Source organism: Megalops cyprinoides, chromosome 18 (assembly GCF_013368585.1).
Source record: "Megalops cyprinoides isolate fMegCyp1 chromosome 18, fMegCyp1.pri, whole genome shotgun sequence".
Taxonomy (NCBI): Eukaryota; Metazoa; Chordata; class Actinopteri; order Elopiformes; family Megalopidae; genus Megalops; species Megalops cyprinoides.
Window position 1 is genome coordinate 17,703,537 of NC_050600.1, and position 14,052 is coordinate 17,717,588.

Genomic DNA, 14,052 nt, shown 5'->3' on the forward strand with positions numbered 1-14,052 from the left:
CATGAGCCTGGTTCACACCGTGGAAGACCCAGCTAAGAGGGCACGCAGGCAGACACAGAGCTTCACTGTTGAGAACCCACTGTCCCGTCTCGGGTTTGCAAAAATGTTCTCTTCGGTCAGCTTTGAATTCGAACACAGTCATCTCAGATTATCACATTACTGCCCCTGCCAACAGAATTATTCTGCCACCGCTAAGATAATCAGAGGCTCAAAGGATTAGCGTGACCTGATACGTGTAAGCACATGTGCACACAGTCCACGCAAAGCTCCTGTAGCAGAGTTGTCATGGTGTACACAGAGGACTACATCATTACTACTTAGTTTAGCATCTCTGCTCTTGGGAAAGACAGGACTCATCGCTGTGTTCAACACAAGAACTGGCAGAGGTATGAAAACTCCCCAGAAGACTCGCCGCAGATTGAGATAAACCTAAAATGGCACAGCTTGCTTGATTTTGCTAAACTCTGCGGGTATCTGAAACTCCTGCTGTCAAAAGCATTTTCTCAAAGGAGGCTCCCATTCACGGGAGTTTAATGAGAACTCTGAAAATTCAGATGCACGATAAGACAGAATGTACTTACCTATCATATTTAATGTATATTTAAAAAACTGAAAAGTAAATGCTGCTTCACGTTTAGCACACAGTCTCTAGTGGCTCCGGGCCATCCCACAACACCCGTCTGATCCGCTGTCATTCCAACCCATTTTATCCTGAAATAACACATCCAGACAGAAGTAGACAATCATCCCAGCAGTTGCATAATTCCTTGCTTACATCACTGTGACACCGGAGCCTGGCTGTAGCCTGAAAGGGAGTCGGTTTTCAGTTGGACAGTGGAGGTGTTTCAGCACCACATTAACTGATCCGGGACTGTTTCTCTCTCTCTCTCTCTCTCCCCCTTCTCTCTCTATGTCTCTCTCTCCTACACTCTCTCTCTCTCTGTGTCTCTCTCCCCCTCTCTCTCTGTCTCTGTCTCCCTCTCTCTCTCCCTCTCTCTCTCTCTCTCCCAAATTTATTCAGCCATGGCCCTAAGCATTAGTCCCACTTCAGATTGTGAGTGAAGAATTCAAACTCTTCATACTTGGAAAAAAAAAACAATGCAGTTCAAAATCTGAGACGTGAAATCTTCCTAATACATTTAGGAGTTTCACGAGATGAATAATGCAAATATAAATCCATGACTGTATACTTTGTGTTCTGCTGCCAGTCTGTCTTTGAATTTAGAGCACAGTAAGTGGCTAATAGGCAGACAGCTTTTTGATTTAACCCCCCGGGGTGCTCAAAAGAAGCTTTTAAGATTAGACAATAATCCCTATCAAATTTAGTGGGAAATCACTTGGTTTAAATCACTATAAAAGAAGATTCAGTTACAAACAACGGACACAGTGGCAAATGCCTTTTATGCAAAGTTTCTCGATTATGGCAGTGTGAAAACTAAAAGCTGCGCGATGGAGACAGATATGAAGACGTGGAAATGCATAAACAATATGCAAGTAACTCATGTCTGGTAATCGCTGGATTTCTGTGGTTTGGAGTCATTACCCAAAATCTAACACATATATCTGGTGCAGTTTAAGAGGCACTCATTGCTTTTTGCAGACTCTTCTGCTCTGAAGCCATCTTTCACATTTAATGCTGTCCTCCAGTTCTATAGTAGGGCTTTACAATAAGCACTAATTCATCACATGCAGTCATCTGAGGACAAATCGATTCTTGGGGGGTCCAAACATTAATCCACCCCATAATGATTGTGATTTCTGAATTATGTTTGCTTCACACCATGCAGGGATATGAATCAATCCAATGACCACAAAGTGAAGCTCTTTTATGCTCCATAAAATCATATTCGACCGATAAAAATGGAGAAAGAGAGACTCCATCTCTTTCTGTGCTTTTAGAGCTTTTGCATTTTTGTGAAGCTGTCAGCCTACAGAACCGCATTTGAAATAAAAACGTTTTCATGAACATTCAAATTTATCTCAATGCCCTCGGAGATAGTTTTTACCCTTTCTTAGAAAAAAAAAAAGAGGAGGAAAATATTCTCAGCCAATCTGCATTGTACAGACATCAAACAAAACTGCACAAAATGAAATTGTAATTCAGTGCGCATAGCAAATATTCCAGTTTTGACACCACAGGCTCATAAGGTGATAAGAGGTCTTCTTCAATTCATTTGTACAAAAAACACCATGGAAGGCCTGTAAAGGACACAAGCCTTTTCCAAGCGTAGAACGGGCTTCAGAAACAAAAAAAAAAACAAACAACAACAACAAAGAAAAAACCAAATCATTGACCAATTGCATACATTATTCCAAATTAAATATCACATTCCGCTCATTGATAGACAAGAGCAGGGCACTCTATAAAACAATCATGAAGTGCTTCTTATTTTTTGCAAGCTCTTGGGTAAATCAACACTCTTTTCTCTGAAAAGTGCTAGTCAATTACTTATAACGAACGCACTTTCCTATTCGAGCCTGCTCGAACGGGCCGACCCGAGGCAATTACACCTGCTACATTACCTGTGTGGCGGCGGACCTGCTGCCTCTGAAACAACAGCAGCCCCAGCAGGCCATGTACCTTGTTCTCAGGTACCAACCAGGAGGAGTGCAGCAGAAAACCGCTTGAAAGCCGAAGCCGGTGTGTCCCCAAAGAGCCGCCCTCGGAGGGGGGATTGAAGTAAGCCCCTTGCACAAGTGGGTTGTGTTCCTGTGTCACGGAGTTCCAGTTTAAAAGCTTCCACCGCCGGCATTAGCTGCTTTAGGTACCCAGCAGGGTAGCACTCACTCAAACAGTCAGCTCAGCTACCAAGCCAAGAACGTTTAATCAACTCCTGCCTGCCTGGAAGATAAACCCCATTCCCTTCATTTGGCTGGAATGTGCTGGGAGGCTGTCTCACGCAAAAGAGTGACTTGTGCCGATTGTCATTATGTTAAGAAGCATAACCTTGTCTATGAAACACCGGGTGCTCAGTAAAGTAGGAAGTTGACATACAACAGGCTTAATGTATGGCTGAGCGTGCTGTAGGGACACCCCACGAGATAAAAAACAGTTGAACACATGGGTTTGAAAGCATCGCTTCCACTGATGGTCTAACAGGTTTTTCTGAAGATGTAAATAGCTGTTAAATGCAGTGAATGGCCACAGCACTTCCGTTTTATTTTTGGAATGGAACGAACAGTGGAGGTGTTTGTTTCCTTTCGTTCGCTATGCACATTGAAGGCTCTGTCTCTGCCTCAGAAACATTAAAACTAGCAACACCAGGTAATGGCATTGACAGTATCAATAGTGATGTTTAAAGAATTTAAATATTGTAAAACCCTAACACAGACACAAAAGAAACAAGATCCTTTAAGAACTCATTTCTGGTACTCCTGAGAGTACAACTGAATACAACATTGGTGAAGACCAATTACAGCGACCAATGTCCTTACCGGAAGGTGCCTCCTTGGATGGTAGGCAAGGAATGATGGGTAATAGTTTTCTCTGTGTCTGCTTCTGTGAGTGCACAAAGACTCTGCTCTGAACTCCAGCACTGCATGCTCTCTCAGTTCTTTTTAACGGTATCCTACAACAGAGAGCCAGCTCACAGAATCCAAGTTTCAGGTTATGAAACCTGTTTTGAACTAAGCCCTATATTTAGGTGTGTGTGTGTGTGTGTGTGTGTGTGTTTGTGTTCACAGGTCTTCACAGGTCTGCACTCATATTCAGGTCAGCCTGGGAGAGATGTCATTGGGCACGTTTTGTTGCGACATGTATGACGATGACTGTTTTGTTCAACTGTTAAAATCAACGCAATGTTACTCGAGAATGATAAACCGCTTCTCAGCTGAGCTTGATTCCCTGTATCATTGGAACTGGCATTTGAACATGCAGCTAACAGGATGAGAGCATAACAGCATAGCGGATAAATGTCATTGTCAGCTCTAATCCAGGCATTCACACTGCTTAACATGCACCTAACTAGTACCCCTCTTAATGTCCACCATTGTCTTTACCTAATTACATGTATTTGTCTGCAGTGCTTGTCATCAGAGTATCTTCATGCAGGATGACCTATGACTCACCGCTGCACGTCATTGCTGTAATGGTAGATATGTGCAGAGGAGGAAGTGGCCAGTGGTGACACCAGATAAGGGACTTTTTGCAGCCTTTCATCTTTATTTTCTAAAGCGAAGAAATTGTACCTGTGGTAGGGATCTAATCGAATTGTCTGCAAGACAGCAGAACACCTGGAAACCTTTTTTTTTTTGGGGGGGGGGGGGGGGGGGGGGGGGGGGTCCTTAGTGTGTACAACTTGCTCATTGTGAACAGACAATGAGCAAATTTACAATGAATACATTTATAAGACACTGTGGGTACAGTGAAACAAATTTCTGCTTTCCTTACTATTTTTTTTAACTATAAATGATAATAATAAACAAAATACCACAAAAATGTGTTGAATTGAACAACTGAGTATCCCATTGCATGTGATGAAAAAAGAACCAGTGACCCGCCTCTATCTATAACGTAGCTTTTACGCCTTATCAGGTCCACTGGCTGTGCTTGGTACAAAGGCTATGTTTAAGTTAAACTGCCACATTTTAGAGGCAAGAAACAGTTTGTCACAACCGCTTACATCCTAATTTCACTGGGACATCTCCTGCAGTGTACGTTATCCGTTTCGCTTTCACATACAACCAAGACATTTCGCACAATGTAACAGGCTTGTGGACCCATGAGAGCAGGAACACCTTGGTGATTTTGTAGGAAGAGAAACTGGAGCTGTACAGTATCATCAGCAGAGGTACTGAAACAAAACACAGAGAACTACTTCCTACAGAGTAATACTCAGAACAGGGGGTGTAGCTAGCTAGCTAGGCTTTCTTTTCTGTTCAAGCACTGCCGATAAGGCTGAGTGATTATTTAATGATTATTCTGTTTTCTTTGAAACGTAGCACTGCAGATTAACTATTTTAAGGATAATTATAAAGTAAAATGTGGTAACACTATAATGCATTTCAGAATGGATAAATGATACTATAAGTAACCTGAAAAGTACCCAATACCTACTCAAAGTAACTTGGAAAGTTTAAAAAGATCTGAACAAGAGACCAATGATTTGAATGGCAGATACTGTATCACACCATATCAAAGATGAAAGTGTTAAAAAGTGAGCTCTTATCAAGAAGTAACACTGTGACTGCCCATGTGCTTCAGATTTGGATCAGGCAAACCTAAAAGATTATAAAGCAAACTAAACCAGAAATTACACGCTGTTGTTTGTGCAGTGCAAAACAACAAATATCAGCCCTAAATCGCACCGAAACAAAAAGATTAAAAAGAAACAGCAAGATCTGCAGACAGCATCATTCCCACACACTGACAGCAGGTATGCTCCCTTAACCTTTGAACAACCAGCAGAATGAAGAATTATATACAACAATATGTTCGTATTAAAAACTTCATAGACAGTTAACTTTATTTGTTTTCTCCATCTATGTCCTAGACAGCAACCATCTGCCACCATGCATAAAATATATTATAACCAAAGTGTCCCCATGGGCCCACTTCATGTGGTCCTACACACATGCCAGCCCGGTTCTGTCTGCTGGCGCTGCCTTGATTGGGTTTGTCATCGCACTCTGCCAAAACGCATCAGAGGCTCAATCTCTTTTCTTTTCAGCTGCACTGCTGAGTGGTGAAACTTCTGAACAACTCGGAACACAGGGGAAAGAAAAGAAGAAGAAAAAAAATCACAAAATGCATACTTTTCATGGGCCTTTCCATGCAGCTGAATTTCTATGAGCACGGCAAGAATAGATAAGAGTCAGTCAAGCATTTAATCTGTACGTGACCTGATAATACATCTCATGTGCTGAAAATCCTCTAAAGCAGGTGATGCCGTTACAATCAAATATGCACCGATACCAGGGGGCATTAAAAAAAAAGTATCCATAATTAAATTTCAGATGGAAATTGAATTATGAAACTGAAGGCGATGCAAATCCCTTCTTGAGAGAAATGGGATTTTCAGGAACGATAGGATGGGGTTTTGATGTTGCTCTTGCAGGTATGTAATTAAACTCCAGTACCTTATTGTGTGTTGAGAAAAATCCTGCCCACATTCGTATATGTGCAGACAGTCATTATGACATATTATGCAAATTAGTGTAAAATGGCTGTTTTACGGAACACTTTTCCAGCTAACACAAGGTGTGAGGGGAGGAGACAGTCTGGCATTATACCAAGCAGCCTATTTTATTGGTGTACTTACATTGTAATTACTGCATAACAAATGTGTGACTTCTTAGTGCTGATATCTCGGTAACTAAAGTGAACACCAACCTGCAGCTTATAAAACTAAAAAAAATAGCCTGAATGACTGCAGTTCTGTTTATAAAGCTAACATTATCCTCACCCTCAACTGTAGCCTTGTCCCTATCCCAGCCCTGATTTTACCTTAACTTACCCATAATGCTTTACAATTGTGTTACAGCCATGCTACATTATGATGTAATGTGGTTTTTTTTCAAAGCATAACAGCATATGTTTCAGTTAGACTGCATTTATTTGCATAGCAGTGCCGTTACATAGACTTGCTGAATACAAATTTTGACCACCTCCTTTCCACTCCCCTCTGTCTGCTTGAATAATGTTTAATTACCTGAAAGGTTTCCCACCGCACCTTTCAGTAAATCTAAACTGATGAATGATTGTCAGCTTAAAATTATCAATGGGGTCTTACAAAGTCCTTTGAAAAGTACTGTTATGCTCCTTGGCAAAAATGGACACCTAAGCTGCACAGTTTGAAAGCAGTTATTAATCAAAATGATCACTGTTTTCAAATTGGCTGGTAAATGAAATGTGTGAGAGTTGCTTATTATTCATAAAATCACTGTCACTATAAATATGGTGATATTCATATCTCATCGGTATGGTTGAGGGGCAGAAAGCTATCGGCAGGTTTCCAAGAGCCAATTAAATTTTATATGTAAATGACCTTGTCCCATTTTTTGTCACTTGATGGAGACAATCCACTTTACATTGCATGAGAAGTTGGTTCATAGTCAATGTGATATAAGAGTAAAGGTGTTCTCAACTACAAAGTAAATATTTTATTATTATTGTAGTAGTAGTATTAGTAGTAATAATAGCAGTAGTAGTTGTAGTAGTAATAGCAGTACTAGTGAAAGTAAAAATTATTTTGTGCATTTTTATTTTTCAGAAACTATAAAATGCAATTTAAAGTACAATTTCAACCATCTGACAGCATACCATTTAGATAATATTCAACGATGTAACAGTGCATCTTTAAAGGAAGGATGAAGTATAAGAATGGAGAGAATGGACCTTAGCTGATCCAAAATCAGCAAAGACCTGCTGAGGTTGGATATTTGTGGAAAGGATAAGACCCTGAATGTAAAGCAAACCAGGTTAGTAATTTCAATTCATGATTATCTAACTTGGATGTGTGGGCTATATAAGTACTGAAGATAATTGCTTCGCTATGGGAAGATGGTTTGGGGAAAAAAGGAGTTAGTGACAATCGCGTCCATCTGTTAAGAGGCAAAGAGTGTGGAGAGTTTAAATACAGAGGGTGTGGGTGAATGAACAGAGGATTAACAGGAGAGGTGGGGATGGACAATATTGCAGAAGAAAAAAGCAAATATACAAGGATGGAGGGTATGTGAGTGAAGGGTATTTCACAGGCTAAATGTCTTTATGGCAGTTGTGTGGACAAATCCTAGAATTTCTTTTGAAAATATCACAAAATATTGGATATATGAATGAAAAAATGAGCAGAAATTTTGAGTAGCAAAGCAATGAGGGATATGGATTTTTGCAGAGCAACACCAGGGCCCCTTAGAATATTTGCAGTATTCATGACACATCTTAATGTCCACTTAAACATCAAGGAAATCCCTGGACAATCCCTTTACTCGTAGGAAAAGATCAATGAGAAGTTAAAGTGAAAATTAAGAACAATTTAAGGTACAAATTATAGGATTTTTTCCCCTCCCAGAGCGCACTTTCAAGCCATTTGTTATTTATGGATAAAACACTATGGATTTTGTGAAATAACAAGCACAGAATGACAAAAAAACAAACACTTATAAGCACTAAAATAAATCACCTCCAGGAGGGAATAAAGTAAACATGGAGTACATGTGTGGATTAATGAGATAAGATGACACAGTTGGCTGGAGAATTAATTCATCCTGTGAGGCATGATGGGTAAATAAAAGATTAAAATGTTGAAAAAGCAGCACCGCGATGGGTAAAATCTGAAGTAAAAACAGCAACACAGCAGAATTTTAATGGTACCATACATCAGTGTGATATTGGCGGTTCCCCCAGTGCAATATAGGAAGGTAAATTCACAAATGTGGTAATAATACCTATGGTACAACAGAACAAGAAAGTTGTGACCCATCTCACTGCTGGGAGAATTTTTAGCTTGTGCCCCCATTGTTAGCATTGCCCATGCATCACCACAGAGAAATTCAATGACTCAGATTTATTTTGCTAAACACAAAGGGCTTCATTTGCATTAACAAAAGTGGAACTTGTGTCTGTGCCTGGATGGCTAATGAGGTCAGAGTTTATCCAAAAGTTAGAAAATACCTTGATGTACCAGTATGCCCTCAGTCAAGAAGGCTGTCCATTGCAGTAACACATTCCCAAGAGTCCTCGCAGTTACCTATCTATCCAACCTCCAAAGGTGATTAAGGACATATCTGGTTGTTCTCTGAAAATACTAAAACCAGGAAAAGTATTTTGTTGGAGCACAGGTTTCCTGCACTGAAGCAAAATAAATTCTAAAAATACAGAAAATATCAGTTTTTGTTTCCATGCATACATTTCACTTTTGCTTTATCGGAAATCCAGTTCCAGCAAACGCGGTTTCATCATCCCTTGCATTTTCCTGTCAGTGACAAACCGTGAAATATGAAAATTTTGTTATTCACAATCTCTGCAAATTGACAAAAGAGACTGCCAGCATTAAACTATATTTCCATGAATACGCCAGTGAGAGGCCATGAAAGGAGCCTCTTTCTCTGTCAGACAGGAGCCACACTAATGGTGAGGGACCTCCTCACTTGTCAAAATTCACCATTACAAGTAGGCACGAGGAGATGCCATTTTAGAAAAAATTAAACCTACAAGGAAATTTTTGACTCATTGGAAGGGGAGAGGGGGAGAGAGAGAAAGAGAAGTCTGCTAGTTCAGCTGTGACAGCAACCTGTTATCGGGATTTGCACTTGTGTGGCTCTGAACTGTTACGCTTCCGCAATCTAAGTGGAGCCCTTTTCCGAATAACTTCTGTAATTGGTTCTATTGACCTTCTTTGATTTCCTACTTTAATATTTAAGCCTTATCTCTGACAGCCCAATGACAGTAAGTGCAGGCTGCGACCAACATACCATTAACAGTTGCTGACCTCTACAGGGCTCTGGAGCATGCCTGCAGGTAAGCTCCAATTTAAATACAATCCATTTAGCCACATGGAAGAGGGGGGGAAAAAAAGGAAAGAGGCTACTTTCATTAGCTGTAAGTTAAATTGACCGTGCAGGCCTGTCCAATTATTTGTGCTCCACGCTTTTTTGAAATATTACTTTCCTTTGGCGTCAGACACTCAAGGAATAATGCCTAAGTCACAGAGGCGACTGGGAGAGGAACATGCGATTGTGACAGCCTCATGGTTTAACAATCCTTCTGTAGCGGGGAGGGGAGGTCAAATCAGTACGGAGCCCCATTTTCTGACAAGTAAAGCCGCGTGACCTTGGTCCGCCGCGCACCTCGGGGCCTTCCGGAAAAGCGCCACACAAAAGCACGTCCCGCCAACAAAATATGCCGTAACATTCAGGACATTGGCTGCGAGAGAATGGAGGGAAACGGACATCTTCCAATCTTGTAAGGAGGAACCATAGAGTACACGGAGAGTAATTGAAAAGCTGTCGAGGTTTTATGGGCAGGAACTCCATTATATATGGCTGAATCTTTAATGCATTTCATTTCTCCTCATACAATACGGCGTTATGCCCACAAATTTTATATACGTGTCATCACATGTTCCTTTTGACATTCATGTGTAACTAGAGGACAGTACTCCCAGCGGCAGAGGTCGTGCATATTATACATTCAGTTGGCATGCACTCCACAAATACTTGCGTTAAGTGCATTGACTGCGAATGTATCTTTCATGTTTTACTAAACCTGTTTGGCGTTAAATAAAGAACAGCTGCGCCTTCCCTTTTTCACTTCAAGAGCTGTCTTGTAAACAGGAAGTGTAATAATAATAATCGAAGTCTTCCCACTAATAAACAAGTTAAAAGCATTCTTATGAAAAACAATATACAGTTCACATGAGGCTCCTGATTCAGTCTAGGCTAAGGATATGGAGCACAACACTTTATCATTTATATAATTTTCCCATAAAATATGTCTCTATATGGACGCCCATCATGTTGCATTGTATTTTATTGATTTCTTGACCACTAACTTACAGACCTACTGGTAACTACCAAAATAAAGGAAACACTTGAGCAAATTACAGATACAAAGTATACTGAAAACAGGTGCTTCCACACAGGTGTGGTTACTGAGTTAATCAAGCAATTAACATCACATCATGCTTAGGTCATGTATAAAAATGCTGGGCAGGCCCAGTTGCTCATGATTTTGACTACTATGGTTAGAAGAAGGGATCTCAGTGACTTTGAAAGGGGTGATATTTGACAGGAGCTGTAGTGATGAAAACTGCTTGCAGATGTTTCTGGGGGGCTAAGGTGATGTTGGCATGGAAGTCTGAGGGAAAGACATCATCAGCTAGGACCAATGCTCAAAAGTGTATAGTGCTTGCCTATGATATCTGTGTCTTAGTTTGAGGTGCAAGGCAAAGCAAACAAACAACTCTGAATCAGTTGCTTTACATTATTGTCATTTAGCAGATGCTCTTATCCAGAGTGACTTACATACAGTAGGTTAGAATTCTTACATGTTATCCATCTATACAGCTTGATATTTACTGAGGCAACTGTGGGTTAAGCATGTTACCCAAGGGTACAACAGCAGTCACCCAGGAGGGAATTGAAGCAGGAACCTTTCAGTTATAAGCCATGCTTCTTACCACTAGACCATACTGCTGTTAGTTGACTGCAAATATCAATCTACGTTGTGAGCAGACAGTTTCATCAAGGGAAATCCATTGGGAACTTCATAGAGTGGGATACTATAGCTGGGTTCAAGTGCATAAACACCTCATTATACCTTGCACATTTGTGACTAAAGTGGTTCAAAGAACGCAGGAAGTGGTCTACTGAGCAGTGGAAAAAGTCATATGGTCAGAAGAGTCACCCCTCACCCTGTTCTCAACAAGCAGATGATTGCATTGGAGGCCCGAGTGGTTGTTTTTCCGAAAGTGAAGCATTCTGGCGGCTGTGTTATGATGTGGTGTGCATTCTCCTGGCATGGTTTAGGTCCACTCAAGCCCTTACAGGGCAAGGTAGACACCAATAAATACAAAACCTTTCTTTCTGATCATCTTCATCCTATGGTGAAGCATTTCTATCATTATGACAGTGGTCTCTTCCAGGATGACAATGTCACAGGGCATGAGTGGTCACTGAATGGTTTGAAGAGCATTAAAATGATATAAACCATGAATATGCCATGCCAAACCAATAAATATTCCATGGCCATCTCAGTGACCAAATCTCAACCCAGCTGAACACTAGAGATTCTAGAGCAGATTCTGAGACAGAATATTCCACAAACATCAGCAAAACAACTAATTATGGAATTTCTAGTGGAAAAATGTCACATCCCTCCAACAGAGTTTCAGACACTTGTATAATCTATACCAAAGTGCACTGAAGCTGTTCTGGTGGTTTGTGGTGGTACAACACCCTATTAAGAGACTTAATGTTGGAACTACAGCTTTTAGCTTGCAACTAGAACAAAGCTAAAATCTAAAATTAAAATCTAAATTAACTTTATGTATGACTAAAGAGTAATTGGTGATATTGGATGTCAGTGATAGTCAATTTGCAGCCAACATTACAGATCAGATCTTCATAGACATTTTTCCCAGGTTGCATGAATAATGGTATAAGTCCTGTCAAATGATTAAGGTTACATTCATGTTTCAGAACTTGATCTTGGTTTTCAGTATCTTAAACACACATGAGGAATACAGTTTTTAAATATGACAAATGTATTTATTCACATTAACATAGATTTGTATAAACTATAATTGTGGGACTAGTCAAACACTAGGGGCAAGTTCTAGCAAGCTACACTAAAAGTAATAAATAAATCATTTCTGGGATATAGCTATCTGAAAAATGCAACATACTTTCCATTGAGTGTGACTTTGTCATATTTAACTAGCTGTGGGTAATGCATGACAAGTCTACTGCTAATTTCTAGAGAGTGGTGAAATATTCATAATGCATGAAGTGCCAGATTTATGGTGGGCATACCTGAAAGTTAGCAAAACTGTGCACTGTGCTGCCTAATTGTACCAGGGGAAATTTGTAATAAAGAACTGTTTTGGAGGCAATAGCTTTCCCATCTGCTTTTGCCCTTGATACTTGTGCAATCCCTCATGCACATGCATGACTGTGAGGAACATGCTAAAACTTGGAGGAAAATGTGGAAAGGTCCATAAGGTCCATTACACATGTTTAACACATGTGCAAGCCTCAGACTCGCATTTAAATATTAAGAGGCCTGAAGGGCAAGAATTAAACTAAATTTTTGGAGGACAATATATGATCATATGAAATGGCTACAAAAAAGCTCAATACATCTCTAAATAGGAATTCTAATGTAACTGTGGTGCAGGCAACTTCTATCAATGAAAAAAAGATAATTTACTGATTAATATAATTTAAAAAAAACTAAATGAAGTATGATAAAAATACTATAAAATGTGAAAAAAAGTAATGTCAAAATAAAATGCTGTTGTCAAAATCATGCCATAAATTGTGTAAACCAATAAAACCTTTACCCTCAGACGCTCAGCTAAAGCTCAGCTCAGTTTCTTTAGAGTTACTGCATAATTATCTGCTTTAAAGAAAAATTAAACTGACTGGACCCAAATTGAACCCACATTTTCAGGGCTGAACCTTTGCAAACCTGGCTTAGAAAAGGTGAAATTGTGTGCCGTTACTATTATTTATCACATTGTTCATATGAAGTAGAGAATACATTCAGCCTTTTGTTCTGCCAATTCAAGGCCTCACAAGGCCCCTTAGAGCTTTCTCACTAAGAGCAGAACTGAGCTAATACTCTGCCAATTAAAAGATAAACTACTCTGGCCCTTGGAGTGGTTTCTTGTTTTCACGCTGAAGTTGTACCTCTGGGACTAACTGTACCAGGATGGCCAAATATGGTTCCTGTTTGTGAATGGGAGGGATTCTCTTGAGAACATTTACAACTATTTGACCAATTGGTGTCTGTAAAATGGAATCCAAATCCTGGAAATTTTTCACACAGAGATAGACAGACAGACAGACAGACACACACACACACACACGAGTTTAAAAATATCCATGGTTTTACTTCTGTTAATTACAGAAAATATTAAAATTATTGAGAAATATAGGGGTATTTTTTTCCTCACAAATAAAGGAAGAACTTTTCTGCCATTTAATTTGAAACCTTTTCTCCTAAAATGTGAATTATCCTTAACATTGAAATATTTCATTCCAACAACGGCATTTTGATTAAGATGATATAGCTAAATATAATTAATAGTTGATCCTTTAGATAAGATGTGCAGAGATTTCTACCATTTCTACCAAATTAAAAAGATTATTGTGATTGCGATTGAAAGGGGCAATCAAGGGTAAAGAAAACTTTAGCCTTTTTCTGGGATTTGGAATATCCTTCAAGATGGCGCCAGGAATAACCATGGTAACTTCTAACGTCAAACAAGAGGGGTGTTGGAGAAAGTATGAGTGACATGTGGATACAGCTATGCTGGAAGCCTCATTACCAGTTTAGCATGGTGTCACCTCTTTCAACCTTAATATAACTGACAGACAGGATTAGCTGGG

The 14,052-nt window shown here is 39.8% G+C and overlaps 1 protein-coding gene across 5 annotated transcripts in view; it reads right to left on the minus strand.

The window, feature by feature from the left end:
- inpp4b (inositol polyphosphate-4-phosphatase type II B) overlaps positions 1-14,052 on the minus strand; it is a 141,257-nt gene that overhangs the window by 81,563 nt on the left and 45,642 nt on the right. The window lies entirely within an intron of this gene.